General features: G+C 41.0%; 1 long non-coding RNA gene across 2 annotated transcripts in view; it reads left to right on the forward strand.

Moving 5' to 3' along the window:
- Positions 1-2,679: 2,679 nt before the first annotated feature.
- LOC104149413 (uncharacterized) overlaps positions 2,680-15,306 on the forward strand; it is a 44,858-nt gene continuing 32,231 nt past the window's right edge. The window contains exons 1-2 of one of the 2 annotated variants that reach the window (XR_695326.2): positions 2,680-2,824; positions 3,073-3,137. This is a non-coding gene — a long non-coding RNA (uncharacterized lncRNA). The other variant, XR_011144004.1, reaches the window with a different exon arrangement.

Here is a 15,306-nt window from a genome sequence, read left to right on the forward strand (position 1 = left end):
AGAAGCAGTGGAAAAATGTTTTTTGAAGGTCTATTTTTTTTCGAAGGGGATGGGTATTTCTGAAGGGTGCGACTTCTGACATCTGCCAAACTACAGGGAAAACAGAAGTGGGAGAAGCTTGAGGAGAGGGCTCTTTCAGTTTGTTTAGGACCCAAACCTTGGAAGGCAACGATGTAAAAACTTCTAAAAGACAGCCCGGTCAATATGAACTCCACTGAGGTTAAAGGCAAAAATGTCCCCGACTACAACAAAACCAGGAAACGCTTCGCTCAGTTGAGGGAGCTTCATGAAGGATACACAGGTTAATTAGATACCTTCTGCTGTATTAGATCGTAGGAAACCTCCATTAATTACTGCTTCTTTAATTTAACTCTGATTCATTAAAAACTGATTGCAGAACCACAAAGAAAGTATTACCTTTTCCATAGTACCTGACTTGACTTACTGCTATAGCCCAAAGCCTGTGACCCTCAAACGAAATTAGATTCAAATGGAGGCATTGAATGATTAATAGCAACAAAGAGCATCACTAAAACCTTAAAATGAATGAAGCTTCCACTGACTTCAGTCAGACTCTGCTCTTTTAAACACCAGTACATTTGTTTTTGTGTTTTATGATGTCCTACAATACAGAAGACAAGCTTGATAATAACAGCTTGCTTTACCACTATTTTTATTTTAAATTTAATAGCAGAAATAAGGTGTTTCCATAAGTGTTTGATTTTATGAGCTCTTGTGCATTTTCTCAACCAATTAGTCAAATTGCCTTCTTGACTGTATCTGCTTGCTAAATCTAGCTTTTATAGTATTTGTTATTTAGTTCATTACCTTATTCCACTAAAGGCAAAGTTCAATTATTTGTCTTTTGAAGGTCTGAGTGCCTTGTTTAAAATGCCAAGTACATTAAAAGCAGGCTACCCTTGACTTTTGCAAGGAAATATAGAAGGATAATAAGTTAGTTGGATTTATCAGAATTTTGAAATTGAGCACATGTCTGTGTATGTGTATGAAGAAAATAAGGATTAAACCCTGTCAAGTCATGAAGAACATATTTTTTACCATTTATCATTTTTTCATCTTAACAGCTAGCAAGAAGGAAAGAAAGTTTTGTGATTAAAACAAATAGCAGGGAGCCAGGGGGCACTGAACTTGGAGGAAAATGTATACTACAGCATTTTACTAGCATAAAAAAATATGATTTCAAAGCTTCATGAGTGCAAATTATGACAACTTACTAATGCAGAAATGCTACATTTTTATTGTAAATACTTGAGGGATCTGCTTTGTGCTTCTGAATTCTGTTCACTGTCCTTAATTACTGGAATTTTCATCCTGAAGACAATCCTATGCTGTCTTTCGCCTCCATACTGCGACTGAACCCACAGGGGACAGTAAACAGTCTTGTAGACAGCATGAGATTACTAAGAGATCTTGGTAAACGTGACAAAGAGATGGCTCTTGGCCATGACAAATGAAGTCTCATCTCTGGAAGAGTGGGAGACCTCTGTGGTCTGCAGAGCTGGCTCTAGATAGTCACCTGTTAAAGGGGTCTGGAGGCTTTAAAAGAGAAGGAAAGTAGCTTAAAAGCTGAACGTGGTCCCAATTTAAAGTGGGAACCTTAAAGGGAGCTTTATGAGGGATGTAGACCCTGCCCCTCAAGCCCTGTTGTGCTACTTCTGATGGTAAGAGTCATCCTTTTTGAGCTGTTTTGGTGAGTAAAGGCCGCGGGACGGGTGCAGCTACAGCAGTAATTAGTTTCTGCAGAATTTTTAAAAATCTGTTTAGAAGCCAGCTGTCTATGAAAGGCATGTTCAGCATGCATGTGTCTCTTCCTGTCTAAATGGCAAACTTCGAGTAAAACAGAGATTAATTTAATTAAGTTTAAACGTTCAGCTTTTTTTTTTTATGGTTACACACATAAGTAGAGTAATCACTGAATACAAATGTTGCATATTTCCTGTAGCATGATCCAAGCAATTACTACTAAAGTATTAAGGAAAAGTGTTATTTCACTCTTTTAATTTTATTTTATAATTAGGTGGGAACTCTATTTTGGTGACTACATTAATAGTCAGAAGTTATAGATTACGTTTCTCTCTGTTTTGGAAGGATGGTTTTAGCCCTATTGCTAAAAGCCTGTCAGCAACAATTAAAATAGCTGTAAAAAGGTTTTCATAGCTTTTGTAATTTTTTTCTTGTTATTTTAAACATTTGGTCAAACGTGTAGCTTTTTATCTACTCTGACTGTTAGGTTATCCATTTTGCACAAGTGTTGCGCCGGTCGTTCATTTTGCCTCTGACTTCTGCTACTTTTTGTTTTTACATATAATTTGAAAAAGTTTAGTAGGAAAACCAAAAAGTAGAGCAATAATCATCCTGGCAACTTTTCTGAGTGCCAGAGTTTTAACTTGTTTGTGTTGAAAGGCTTTCCTGACTTTCCATTCAAACCTACAATTTTTGCACCCCGTATTACCGGAAGGCGTGAATGCATGCCTGCAAAATGCAACATGCTAAAAGCCCGTGCATGTCCTACATATCCCATAATACTAAAATCAATGCATTCAGGTTAGTTTCCATTCTGGGGAAAGCTGGGGGAAGCAGTCACCGGTTTCCGTCACGTGCCGTGTCGTATCAATTAAAATGACATTAAATTTCATTCAAAGCACCCAACTTACAAATCCCAGCAAACGACAACAGAACCTTTCCGCTAACGATTTTCAGTCATCAGAAGTGGAGAGAGACTCAGACAGCAGACAGCATGGTCCCAGCATGCTTTTTGCCTCTTTTTTTGTTTGCACAGTAGCTGTCAGTTGCAGCCCTGCAGGTAGTAGAACCCAGTGGGAAGAGGGGCGGGACAGAACGATGCTGCCTGAACTGACAGCAAATTTAAATTACTGAGCTTTCTTTTTCCTTCTTTTTTTTTCTTTTTTTTTTTCTTTCTTTGCGTGTGGTTTTTTTTTTTTTTTGGTATTTTTCTACTCTGCGACAAACTGAAAAGATCCTGGCACGCGCTAATTTAACAAGCCTGCTTCGTCTTCTTTTCTCCCCCCACCCCTCCCCTTCTGCTTCCAGGATAATTAAAAGAGAAACCTGTAAAGGCAACATTCCTTCAAGCAAGTTGGTGCTGCAACGTGCTGGTAAGACGAATTTTTTTTTTTTTTCCCCCCCTTCCCCATCTTTTCTTTTCCTTTTTTGGAACTGAAAGCTTTTGTATATCTAACGCAGTCATAAGTGTGGTTCCCCTGCTGTGGAGGGTTAGGATGCAATGAAAAGGTGTAACTGCTTGATATGTGACCTTCTCCTATTACTTAAAATGGGTAATAGCAGCTTTCGTGTCTGTCCTCATGATGCTTTTCTCTCTGTGAATTGACTCTTTGCTCAACAGAAGCAGCGCTGTGACTGTCGCACTATGACAATGAGGACTTGCTTGTTTTTTGGTTACTGTTCCATGCTCCTATCAGAAAAGATACTTGAGTTGGGGGTTTTGTGTGCGTGGGTTTTTTTTTTTTTTTGAGTGTTGCCTGAAGCACCGATACAACGGGGGTGGAGATGGGGGTGGAGATGGTCTTGGGAATCATTGTGCCTGTTCAGCTGTTTACTAGGTAGGAAGTGCAACGCGGAAACTTTTTAAAAAATAAATAAATATCTTTTCAGCTTGCGTTGAGTGGGGTCAGCGTACCCAGGATTTATTGCTTAGTCCTGGGTTAAGTTCTTACTGTCCATTGTGTTGTTCTTCTGGAGGAAAGGGGAAGGGATGTTCCACTTCGTACCTCGTCAAGTCTTAGCAGTGGTTATTTGCAAGAAGATGACAAACTTTGACATGATATATCTAGCACTGCTGTGGTCAGGATTGAGTTGATGCTATGGATAGTTTCCTATGAAAACAAGCCTGTGAGATACAATCAGCTCTGTATTGTACACATTGTAGTTCCTGCCTTACGAGTACTTCCGAGGTCTGATTTCTGCTCGCTTTCTGACATGAATACATTGTTTTTGAAATGAGAAGTGCTGAGGTCTTGTTTTGTTTTTACCGTCATAGAACTTGTCATCTAGTGTGTTTTTTCTTGGACTTTGTGGATGTGATTCTGCCAAGTATTGAATGCTGCAAGACCCAGTTAAATCAACAAGAAAGCTGAGCTTGTCCAGCACTGTAGAGGAAATTGCTGGGTATTCCCAAGATTGGATCTTATCATCGATGAAAAATCTCTCTTTACCTAACTGCAGTTACACTTAGGACCTGATCCTGTAGGCTCTTACTGAAGTCTTTTGAGTAAACTATGTGAATAAACATTTCGAAGTAAACTATGTGAATAAACACGACTCTTACAATTCAAGTTTCCCTGGTCATGTCAAGGAAAACTTTAGAACATAGGACAGTGTTTTTCAGAAAAATAGAGTGGATTTAGGAACCCAGTGTGACTTTGTCCTCTAACTCCTTGAAAACTGTCCTCCTCAATATTTCAAAAAAAGTGTCTTGCAATTAACTGTCTGCAGATTAATACATCAGATTGTCCAAACCTGAGCGTCTGTTTTGACAAATGCATAAAGTGTTCACAGGAGTGGATTTGTGAGGGGAGAGAGGAGGCAAACAACGATCAGTAATTAAGCACAAACTCCCTTTAGTTATCTGGAGAAAAAAAGAAGATGTACTCATGCCGTATGGAAAATTACTTTCACAGCTGCAACAACTTTGTTAGAGGACAGGGTTAATGGCACTGCACTCACAGAAGTTTCTCACTCCCTATTTCAGCCTCAATTTCAAGCCCTGCAACACTTTTCTGCAGAAGGTTTGCTTCGCCTGTGCGGAAAAAGCTGGTGTCTTGTGAAATGAGGTCTTTGTAGCTCCCACATCTCATTTCTGCCCTGACAACTTGGCCCCCCACCCCAGACACCAAGGTCTGCAAAGGCCCAGAAAATTAGGCTTTGTCCCCCGTAATCCTAAACTCCCATCCATTTATAACCAGAGAAGAGAAGGATTGAATTCAGCGTTCTTGTTATGGAAATAAGTTTTTATTCACTCCGTATCAACTGACAGTTAGGAGCGTATCTGATGTAATATGAATAAACTGTAGGCTGTTGACAGTAAATTATGCAGCTATAGCCTCACATTCTCCTAGAAAGAGTGCTTTTACATTGCTCAAATGGCCTAACGGGGTAAAACAACAGCCAGTACCCTCATCCAAGTTTCCCAGTCACCCAAAGCCATGGGAACTCCACAGCAGTTCCCACTCGCCACCCACGGTGGGGACCTCAGCCATGGGCAAGGCTGGTGGAGCCCTGCCCAAACGTGGCCGTGGCTACTCTGTCGTGAGGGTAACTGGTGCCAATGGTACTGTGAAGAGGCAACACGGCAACAAAGTGCAGCCGAGTTTTGATCTGGAGTCCGGTGATCATAATTTACTTCTGAAGGCAAGAAGTATAAAAACCCAGATGGCTGTATCTCCAAAAAACCCAAAAATACACTAACTCAATCTACCAGTCTACTTTCTGCTTGAATTTAATCTGGAAATATATATTTTTAACCAACCTGTACTCTTTAAATTGCAGTTAGCTTCTAGTAATACTCTACGTAATGTTTGGAAATTTCCAGTTGAATGAAATTACTTTCAAAGCAAAAAAAAAAAAAAAAAGAACTAGAAAATTCGCTATAATTTCCTGTCAGTAACACAGAAATAAGAAAATACCAGGCTAATAAAAATGATAATCTGAGTTTACAACTGTTAACAAGGTTCCTGAATAGAAACGGTTCTGTTATACACAAAGAAATTCTGTTGTTACCAGAGGAATATAGTATAAAATTATGAGCTTTATTATTAGGGCCCTGTCATCCAATCAGAAATCAGCCCATAATCTTACTTATGAAATGCCATAAGTTTCGGCATCTTCCTTCTTCTCGTATTAGTAAAATATTAAGGACATTCTACAGTTAAATACTCTGATAACATAGCCATGATTTTTCCTTACAGGAAAAAGCAAGCACAATGCAGTATTTCTTCCGTATCTCAAACTCTCCGTACAAGACTACTGGAAGTCTGAGCTGCACCCAGCATGCAGAACTAGGCTAAATCCCAGATTTGCAGTGGGACAATAATGATGGGATTTCATCAGTCTCTTTCTCCTGACAGAGGCCAGAATCTCGCAGTTATCTCGGGACTCTGCAAAAGGCTTAAGGACACGCTATAGCCCCTCTTTCCCTGAAAGCAATTACTAGTGTCACATTTCTGGTCAGCTGAGTGGAAGCATCATAGAGTTGTGACGATATGCTTCGATTTTAACCTCTGACCGTGTTTGGTTTCATTCTAGTAATAAAAGAAAGGCTTTTACATTTTTCTTCTAACTGCAAATGATTGGTTCCCCTCTGAACTGCAAATGTTTTACGTTATTGTAAGGGGCTTGCTGCATTTCCATTCGACTGAACAGATTAGCTGTGGTCTTCTTTCAGTGAGAACCGCTTCTGAGGCTCTGCAACACGAAACAAAGCAAAAATGCTGTACCTGGCTCAGAGCGACCCCCAAGTCTCTGGTTCTTTCACACTCGGTGATTAGTAACAGATTCGGCCTACCCTTGCCCAGACAGGCTCCTTCCATCATTCTGGCAGCCCTTCATCACTTGGCGTCTTGCGTGTGGTTCTCTGTAGACTCCTGGGGTCTCCTAACCCTGTGCAGGGCACAAGAAACCCTAAGAATAATCAAATACCTCCTAATTACTTTCGTCGCACCCACAGCAATAGAACGCATGCTATTTGTGAGGTGCCTCGAAATTAAGAATATGAACAAAGAATGTATTCTATTGAGATAAAAAGTAAAATGAAGAATGCAAGAATGAAACAAAGCGGGAAGAAAAGCACAGCCCCAAAGAGCACAGTTCTAGATGATAATTGTCATACATGATCTTCCTCGGTCGCCGTGCATGTCCCGTGGCCTGTGATGCTCATGTCTTAGTCTCCCATCCTGAGGCCAATGCACTCTGAGAGCTCTTGGAGCTGTGTCTCTCCCAGTCCTGTTGCTAAAGTCGTCATCTTCCTCGGGGAGCGTGGGAAAGGGGCAGCAAGCCAAAAGCTCTTTTTTAATTAACCTTCCCCAACTGGACTCTCCAGTTGCCTGTATATCTCTCATTCTCTGTTCATGGCTTTTGGACACCAGAGATAGGATTCATCTCATCCAAATTCAGACATTTTTGCTGTAGATACCTACATCTGAGCTAACCACCTCAGGGTCTCATTACAGGCAGCGGAGACAAACAGGCACTTTCAGGGAGTGATTTATCTGACCTATTTTAAATGACTATTTTCTTTGAGTCCCACTGTAGGACATCACATACAAGACTCAGATCATTTAACCACCTCTCCTCCTCCTTAAATTTCCTTAATTAACCGTATGGTTCCATTGCTTAATTTAGACATCTTTTCCTTATCTGCCCAGCTTCTCTTGTAACTACTTTATGAAGACAGAGTGCTTAAAACTCTGTAAATTGCATACCTTGAAAAACGATCATAATACTATTGACTTACTAAGGTTCAGATACCTGGCAGTGCACTTAAAACAAGGCTAACCCTAGTGAAATTAGGTCTGGATTGCGTAGATGGAGTAACATCTCTCAGGTATATCATTAGTCTTCAAGGGCTGCTTGGGGGAAGCTACCACGAGTGGGATGTTTAATGTACAATTAATCTTGTTCCTCCTGGTTACTTTTATTGGGCTGAAATGATCTGATGAAGGGAGCTGCTATGATTGGTTTATTTGTTTACTCTGCAGAACAGTGGCTTTTACATGTAATGCTGCAATGCTTTAAATCATATGAGAGTCAGGAAACTCTACGAGTGCAATAAAGCCTGTGGCCCCCCGGGTCTGTATGGCACCTGCTTGGCCCTGAGGGTTTGCTTTCATGCTCTCGTACATGGCAAGAAGATCTGTGGGTGATGCCCACAGCCCGCTTGACTGGAGCAGAGGGTGTCAAGGTTGGAGCAGTTCAGAAAGCCTAAATGGAGTGATGCCTAAAGACCGCCATCCCCAGCATCACCGTCTGATTTTATCTAAGGATAATTTGATTAGTTTCAAAAGCGAACCTACCAACACATAAATATATACATATATAAATTTATAAATATATATTTGTATACACACACACAAATATATATACAGTATGGTTGCAGGGCAACTGGGATCAAACGAGACAGCTAAGTCATTCGGCAACACAGACTCACTGTACATCAGACAGGTACAAGCTCCTTTAGGAGTGTTTTCTTTCTTGGCTGAGATAACCTTGAGCATCCTAAATATTAAGTGCAAGTTTAAGTTAGATAAACCGGATTCTACCCCTCTTTTAAAAATAAAATGGTTGAGATCAGGCATAACCAAGGTAAGCCTATCTTTAACCTGAGCGGGAGTCTCTCATGCTTTGCTGAATTAAAGCCTGTATTCAGAAAGTGCCTGGATTTTGAAACATGCAAGAAGCGTGATAGTCCTTAATAGAGCTGCTGACCTCAAGAAAGAACTCTGAATGCAGGATTTGCTCTGTAAGACATTTGCTATTTTCAGTAATTAATATATAGACACCGTGCATACTGACCTAGCGAGCAATCCAGAAAACCTGTTGCCTGCATTCTGCATAGCAAGAGCTGGAAGAACAGATGAATAGTGGCTCTTAGTCAATTTGAGGCAGTCAATGCTTTCAGTAGGCATTTTGTTAATACATAGCTCTACTAAAGCATTTCTTCTGCTGTATCCTAAGTCACTGCAAATTATAAATGACATATGCAAGCTAAAGGGAGCTGTTGCACTTGAGTGAAGAGCAAGAGCAGCCTACCCAGTGTTACGTGGTAAGAGAGAAAGCATTCACAGCACACTAAAAGCTGGGTACTCTTGCTGAACAAGTTTACACATTTAAGCCTTGATCCTGTGAGGACTTACACACACGCTTAACCTTACACATTGCAAATGAAATCCAGGGCCTCTTGAAATCAATGACAAAACTCCACTGACTTCAAAGGGCCACTCTGCAAATCTCTTTTTTGGCTCCGCTGCAGCCACACAGTGTAGAAAGAGTGCGTGCTGATCTCCCTAACCTCACCTCGCCTGCGTGAAGTCTTAAGAGGCGGAGGGAACCCGTATGTGTAGCTTTCAAAATATTTCTTCTGTCTCACAACAAGCAATCGTATGATTGCATAGGAAATCTGCAAAATATCTACTAAAATAACTTCCAGGTCAGAAAAATGATAATATATGAACACTCCCTCCCTCTATACAGACCCTCTGGGTCTACAGCTAATGCAACACACGTGCAACCTCAGCGCAGGGTCTCTCAGCTCCAAAAGCACAGCTCATGCCCAGAGATCCAGATCTCCCAGGCTTGAACACAACAGCTAGTGACTGGTGGAGGGCGCACCAGCATGACCTGTGCGTACTAGGAAACGAGGAAAGTTTTATCCATCTCCCTAAACCAAAAAATCAAAAAGATTTCTATTGAGAAGGCAGTTATCCAAGCTTAAGTCTACTGTAACAGAGGGTAGAGGAACAGAGGGTTCTCTGGAAAAGAGATCTATAAAGGTTTGCAGCCAAACTATGCATTAGGATAACCCCATGTTAGTTTTTGTGTAAACCAAATTATCATTTCTCAGCTAAATTGGTGGCAGTCATTGAAAAGAAGGGTAGTTTGGGTGAGCCTCGTAAAGCCTTTTTTCTATTTCAGCATTTTTCTCTATCATTTTTCATTGCTCCAGCAGAAAAAAGAAATCTCAGACTTTACTCTTTTTTGGGAAGGAGTTTACTGTAAAGGTATTTTAATTTTATCTCCATCATGCTCCTGTACTAATGGGCTTTGCATATTCCCAGCAAAGTCCTGTGTGAAATTCTTAACCCTAGCGATTACAGAAATTTACTGCTTCACTGGCATGGTCAAGTTGCCACAAAATTGCATTTGTTAATGTTTGTGAAAACACATGGCACCTGCCATCTCTTAGCATAAGGATTTTAAATATGGCTGAGAAGAATTTAAGACCACCTGTAAAATGGGGTTTGGCCATGTCAGTTTAGCTTTAGAAAGAAAGCTGTGCTGTAAAATCCTCACCCATAATTGGACACAAGTGACAGCTTTACTAAACTAGTGTTCACAAATGAACAAGCAAATGAAAATGCTTTGCCTTTCTCACCCCAGAAGAATGACCATGGCAGATGTTAACACTGTTGAGAACAGCTTTATTGTAACTACAGGTGAGACAAATGGGAGATTTATTAGTCTGGGCATTGAGGGGAAGGGAGGGAGGGCAAGAGTCGTATCCAGTGCTGTTCTGAAGAAATGCAATGCACACTATCAAGCACGCTGCACGGCACACACAGCGCTTCAAAACAGGGTCTACGCTGTGTTTATGAATTCAGTACGTTTACTCTCTTGTTTGCTCTTTAAATAGCCAAACCCAGAATCACAAATTGCAAATGATTCTCCTTTCTGCTTCTTCACATCTGATCCTGTACCCATCGAAGTCAATGCCAAATCTCTAACTTCACTGATAAAGCGATGCAATCAATGACTCAAAGTCTGGGAACTCAGTGACCTGCGAAACAGTAAGCCCAGAGACAAAGTCACTTCTCTGATCGAATAAGTCCTGATCCAAAGTCAGTTGGATCCTTTCTGTTGCTTTTAATGAGCTTAGAGTTGGTCGCTAACATCGTGTGCATTCATAGAAAGCAGCGCTGGTTGTTCAGGCAATGATGCAGTAAAGCCCTTAATTGTATGCTTAAGATTATGGTATGGGAATAGTCCCATAGAAGCTGCTGCAACTGCAGAAATGCTTCAAGTTCATCACGTAAATAAAAGTTTTGTTGCAGGAGTATGATTGTAGTTTTCCAGTCGATGACCTCTGCCAAGCAAACTAACCAGTTCGGTTTCTGGAAATTCAGTACGCTGAGAAGCCATAAATTTGATGATATCCAGACTTGTATCCAAAGTCTGTGGTTAATTTGTACTCCTATATGCCCAGCTATAGGAAAATGCTTTACTGCACTTGTGATGTGAAGAGGAATACTTGCAGCTTGACATTCATAGCTCCCTCCCCTTTCACATTCAGGGTACGTTTACATGTGGTGTGTTCTGCTCCTCAGTCCCCTTTCTAAGTAGAATAAAACATTTAAAAAAAAAAAAAAAAGCAGCACTGTTTTCAGTATAAACAGGAAAACGTTCTCCTCTGTAGTTAAAGTAAATCCCGTCCGTTTGCCCTGAGCTCTGTAGCCAGGTGCGTACTTAGAATAGCTCCTTAAAGGCAGTTTGAGCTTTTGTGCCATGTTGAGCCCATATTGTTTAACTACCTAACCTCAGCTCATCCCATTTAGCTAGAGGGTACTGCATTTCTGTATTATCTTGCCTTCAAGAAACCGGTGATACTCATCAAGTTTTTCGGATAACACTGACTCTGGTGCTTCCAAAAGTTTCCTGCTGTCAGAAGCACAAGGACCAAATTGAAAATATTGGTTTGGGAGAACGTAATCTTTTCAGTACAGGCTTTGGTCAGCGTGATTGGATGCGGCGCAAGTGCCCAATAGTAATGATGTCCAGGCATAGGGCCAAATGCTAAAACTGCCCCTAGAGTGGATGTACTCATACTCTGCAAGAGAAGCAGTAAAGTATGCTCATATCCTGGCCAGCAGCATCCGAAAGCACAGCTCCCCATGAGGATGGTTCTTGCCAGGAGTATGAATAAGCTGCGTCCAGGCTATGCATTATGGCAATGGCTGGATCAGGGACTGCTAAGTAACTCATAAATAAGTCTGTGCTGCCCTCCGATTCCTGTATCCTCGCTTCATAGCGTACTTATGTAACTCAAAGTGTGAAAGGCTCGTATAATGGCCTCGGTGGACTTTAAGAAGCGCCAAAATAGAGGTGGCTACTTTCCATCCTGCTCCTTCGACTGGCCATAATTTTTCTGGCAAGCACATATATACAGTGCCTAGAAGGATTTGGCTTAATTTCTTCAGCTCATATTCATCATGTGGGTTACTCCAGTGAAATTATGAAGCCAGGAGCTCCTGCTATGGTAGGATAAAGACACCACTGCAGCTGAAATCTTTATGAATAAGTTAATAATGGATAAAACAGGAAAAAACATACACACTCCACTAAACCGAACCACCATTTTGTTTTGGACACACAGGTATATTTATACCCACATCAGAACTATATTAAAATACAAGTATTTTATGTTCGTGCTCATTTCAGTTTTGCTCTGTTGAGAACAACTTCAGTTCCGTTTGCACAACTGTGAGTCCGCCACATCTTCCACGGGTATAAAACCAGAGCAACACCTGGAAGCCTACTGAGCCTTTGACCCCAGCTGATGTTCTCCAGGGCCACACTAGTCTTTAAGGACGATCCAGATTACTGATCCGACTTGCCCGACTTTTTGCATAACACAGGCAAAACAATTTTAGCCAGGAATTTCTATAGTAAGGCTAGCTATATTTTGTAAGGCTACAGTACACTTTAACTGCATTCTTGCAGCAAAGCACCTCATCTTGATTTAGAGGTTTCAGACTTGCTTAATTGGAAGAAGGAGTTCAAAGGAGCTTTGTGCAGAGAGGCACTGGTCGATATAATTAAGAATATTAGAATTAGACCTCTGTACTTTACTATACTGTGTCCCTGTTTAGAGATTCATGCAGATCCAACTCGTGACCTACAAAGATCCAAATGCTGCTGCTTGGCAGCAAAATCCCAAAGTAAAAGTCGAATCAGTCAATAAAATGATTTCTTGGAAGGTGAGACTCTGTCCACACACTCTTTTTCTATAGATACACATTTCCTGCCTTTCACGATATTTTATAATCTACAGCACTAAAGTCACCTTACGGAAAATCTTGGAAATACCATCAGTTGATGTGTTTTTCTAAACAAACAGCTGTATAGTTCTGAGCAAGGATGATCAGAATATACTTTTATGCTGTAACTACTTGACTTTGGTTGAATCCAAGAGTGCAAATGCTGAAGCTATTCTTTTACCTGCTATTTCCAATCAGCTTCAAACCTCAAACTATTACAAATCTCAGGCAAGTCTTTCTCATGAGATCTGGTTCACAAATTCCGATGAGTTAGGAAAGATTTACTAGATCAAATATGGTAATCCATGACACTTAAGAGTACTTTATCTTATCTAAATTTGTATCCCTGCACAAGTTTCCTCAAATACATTAGGGGAAATTAAATGACGTCGAAGCAGGACATATAACACTTCAGTTTCCACATGTTACAAAACTAGTCTGAGAAACTCATTGACACAAAACACTGAAAAAAAAATCCAAAAAGCCTAGAGAAGTTTCTTCAAGCAGCTTCATTCATTGCCTTAGAGTTACCTTTCCTGGGAGGGGAAACTTGTTCTCAGGGCTCCCAAGTGGAATAAGAGGTCGTAAAACTGATATTGAAGCTTCTGGTGATGGTGATTTATATTCCTGCATTGTCCACACCCTACCTGTGGACACGCCTCTATGATTATGTCAGTACTACCAAATAAAACAGTCAAGGACCACACAGCAGCTCATATCCATCTGTATACAGTCCCTGAACCCCAAATAGACCGGCCACATCCCAGCAAGCTCCTGGGAACAGCCCCTGACACACAGTGTCCCTCACCTTGCCAACCCTACTATGGGGGTGCTCGAAAGAGGGCAGGGAATAATAAGCAGTGAGTGACAATGAAGATTAAATAGGACATTTTCAAATATAAAATGAGGTCATCCCTGACCTGTGTAGCAAAAATTCAGTATGTGGATATATCTGTAGGCCATTCCTGAGTCAAAAAGTGTTGGAAGCATGAAAATTATCATGTGTGTGCTTTATTCTTATAGACTAACATAGGCATCCAGTTTTTGCCACTGATGGAGACAAAACAGTGGATTGGATATTTGGACTAACCTGTGCAAACAGTGCAGGATCCTTCTGTGACGTGAATGGGTGCAAGCAGAGGCAAGAAAACCGTCCTCATGTTTTGAGCCGGCTTGTGGTGCCAAGCTAGCAACACCTGACGAAAGGGCTGCTGGAACAGAGCTGGCTTCCAGATCAACCAAACTTGCATGTCTGTATCTATCCAAATAATCACAGCAGCTACTCATCAATCCGCCTTTGTCCAGGAGCAAATTGGATTCTGAGCAAGCATCCAAAGATATAAAAGTGTGAATACACAGATGCTATCCATTTGGAAAACTCAGCTGCATATATTTAACAGAGCAGGGGATAGGGTAAGGGGTGGGGATGTTATTCTTCTCTCTTGAAATGTCAATTTAGATTAGTTTTTTCTAACTGAGTCTTGATTTTTTTACCACGTCCCAGATCTCCCAAAGTAATAATTAAGAAATAAACAGATCTTTCTTAGTTGTCTTGGAAATAATAATGGCTAAGGCCTCATAGCATATGCAGGAGCTCCAATTTCGGAGCAAGTTATCTCTGGCAATGCAGCATGTGCCATCACGTAGGCACATCTACTAATAACACTGCTCCTCTTGGTGCCTGTTGTGCACGCAGCTATGGCAGGTCATCATCCAAGCCTGATTTTAGCAAATGAACACGACAGACCACCAATGAGTGTTATGTCAGCGGAAAAGAACAGCATACAATATGCATGTAATATGATGTGAAAATACGCATTGAGGACCACATCCACTGTGCTTTCCTCCCACAGGGTTTTGGCAGGCTTGCTCTGTAGCTGGCCAGTTTAGAATTAATAGCTTCAGAAGACATGTCCCAGCATTTAATAGCATTTGGACTTACCAATACCGGACTCCTCTGGAGAAAAAATATTTCTTCCGTCCATATGATAGATAAGTTTTCCCAGAATTTTTCCCCGGACGGATTCTCTCCTGCACATCCCTTTGCCAACTGGAACTTTTTGATCTCGCGGTCCTTGGTGCCAAATTCTTTAATGGTGTAAATGAGTGAAACTCCACCTAAGGCAGTGGAGCAGATCCCATTTACACCTGCGGAGAACTTGGCTTTGATTCTGTAGCCAAGGCAAGATTAAAACCATTGGTTCTAGTAGATTTGTTAGCCTGTAAAAATGCTCTTCATCTCCTGCTACAGATAGCTCTGTTATCCAACCCAAACGTGAGACAGAAAAGCAACAGAAAATGCTCTTGAGGGGGGGAATCCTGAACAGGCGGGATGATACACTGGATTTAATGTGGTTTTTTTGAGCTTTATCATGTGATCACCCATACATTATTATCGTTTTGATTCTGACCTCTTCACTTGGCTCTCAGTGCAGCTTTTTTCCAGATCTCCTCCTAAAATGAATCACTTATGCCAGCTTGCTCTTTGAAGAAGGCATCC

Source organism: Struthio camelus, chromosome 1 (genome assembly GCF_040807025.1).
Source record: "Struthio camelus isolate bStrCam1 chromosome 1, bStrCam1.hap1, whole genome shotgun sequence".
Lineage (NCBI taxonomy): Eukaryota > Metazoa > Chordata > Aves > Struthioniformes > Struthionidae > Struthio > Struthio camelus.